Source organism: Oryzias latipes, chromosome 16 (assembly GCF_053564925.1).
Source record: "Oryzias latipes strain Hd-rR chromosome 16, Olatipes_Hd-rR_3.1".
Classification (NCBI taxonomy): domain Eukaryota; kingdom Metazoa; phylum Chordata; class Actinopteri; order Beloniformes; family Adrianichthyidae; genus Oryzias; species Oryzias latipes.
This window is the reverse complement of record NC_136252.1, coordinates 11,761,514-11,763,578: the sequence shown is the minus strand read 5'-3', so window position 1 is coordinate 11,763,578 and position 2,065 is coordinate 11,761,514. Positions and strand designations below refer to the sequence as shown.

The window sequence follows — 2,065 nt, the reverse complement described above, 5'->3', positions numbered from 1 at the left end:
TAAGGGTGGGGTCATCTAAGATAGCACAAGGGTTAAAGAGTAACACACGTAAACTAGACATAACAATGTGCAATCTTGACAGTGAGCTGGGTTTGCAGACGGCATCTTGCATTTGTTAACCAGGTGTGGACAATTCCAGGCTTGGAGGGGTGTGGATAAAACATGTTCATACAAGAGATTCAAGAGCAGTTTGTTGAAAAGACAAGCAGAAATGTAGCTCTTGGTGTGTTAAACAGTAAAAATGTCAATAGTCTTAATGGATGGACCCCAGTTGACAAAGACTTACGATAAGAACATGAAAAAGCAATCACTATATTTTCCGGGGTATAAGTTACAAAAGAATATAGTTTGGAGAAAAAATTGCATAATAGAAGAAAATACATAATATATAAGTCACACTTTTGGGAGAAATGTGCAAGGATTCTGAACAAATTTGTCAAGCCCGTGTCATGGCTAGCGGAACTAAACAGACCCAGACGCTGGAACCCAGAAGGAGACACAGGTGAGTTTTGGAATGATTTGAAATGGTTTAATATTCAGCTCTTGAATCAGAGGTAGGTTAGCGAAGCAGCTGACTCCGAGGATGACCCACGACGAGGATGGAGGCTTTTCGTCGGCTCATGACGTCACTGGTGGGTTCGACCAAATTGGAGGATCGGCAGAGGCTCGTGGTGGATTTGAGGATCGGCAGAGACTCGTGGCTCGACAGGTGGTAATGACAAGGCTGTGACCCGGAAAACAGCAGACTCAGGCGACCACTCGTGGTAATGGATTCCTGGAGACAAGGTAAGAGCAAGATTTAGGCAGAGGCTAGAAACAATGGCAGAGAACGTGACCGCCATGCTATGCACCATCAGGGTCAACGAACTGGTGATGAATACTGGTCCTGGAGCTCCTTATGAAGGCAGGCAGGTGATGAGGTGAGTGGTCGCAGCTGTGTCGCATCAGGAGCCAAGCAGAGAGGGGAGGGGGAGGAGACTGACAGAGGCACCATGACAGTCCGGTGTAATGCTGCGTTCACCCCAATTCACACATCAAATTTGCGTCTGCTGTGCTTTTGAGGTGCGTCACAATTGATGCTCAGTGCTCGTCTAAAAAGTGTGGGAGAAGTTACCGTCAAATTTTAGCCTCATCGCTGCACGAAGGTATTGACTGTATATCTCCTTCACACAGCACGGAAGACACGGATGATGTTGAGAGATCAGGTTCATACTGTAGGAGCTGTGTTTGAATGACGGCCGCCTTCAGAAATACCTCTGACCCAGTCTGTGTGGAATTTGCGTGTTCTCCTCATGCATGCGTGGGGTTTTCTCCAGGGACTCTGGCTTCCTCACACAGTCACAAATAAGTACTAGTCATGCAGGTTCTTGGCAGGTGTTTTAAAACGTACTTCTGTGACGGAGGGACCAAGGGGAGAAAACCCAGGAGCAGGAAGAAACGACACAAGTCCAGTACTCACTCGAAAGGCTTTAATGCCAGCAGCTCAAACCACAACTGAACTGAAGCACAAAAAGCAGATGCTCCGACACAGAACACAAAACAGCCACAGTCTAAATAGAGAACACATGATTACAAACGCTGAACACCTGTGACAAGAGACCTTAGGAAGGGGAGGACCTACAGGGAAGATAAGAGGTGAAACCCAAGGCGAGCCTTTCCATGACAACTTCAGTCACCAAAGTCACCACAAAAACAACTAAAATGAAGTAGAACCTGCCAAAATATATGTATAAAAAAAGATTTTTACAAAGCGTTTTTATAGACCAGAAAAACAACATCCAGTGGTTTCCACTAAAACCTCTCTTTACTCTAATGACATTGTTTCACATTGGAGACATTTTTCTATAAGCTTTTCTAAACAAATTGTCTTTACTGACTGTGTTACGGTTACAGTAAGGGAAAAAACAAAAACAAATACAAAATAAAACGGGATAATTCATGATATTCAGTTTCGCCAGTTAAGCTACTTTGGATTAAAAGCATCTGCAAAATGACTGAATCTAAGCAAAGATAAAACGTTTATGATGCAGTGTTGCTTTTGAAGCTGAACTAAAATTGAAAGCAG

At 44.0% G+C, this 2,065-nt stretch overlaps 1 long non-coding RNA gene across 1 annotated transcript; it reads right to left on the bottom strand.

The window, feature by feature from the left end:
• Positions 1-515: 515 nt before the first annotated feature.
• On the bottom strand, positions 516-1,527 carry LOC144984503 (uncharacterized). The gene is made up of 3 exons (XR_013648250.1): positions 1,255-1,527; positions 852-1,091; positions 516-775 (listed from the first exon to the last, which is right to left on the bottom strand). It is a non-coding gene; the product is annotated as an uncharacterized LOC144984503 (long non-coding RNA).
• Positions 1,528-2,065: the final 538 nt, after the last annotated feature.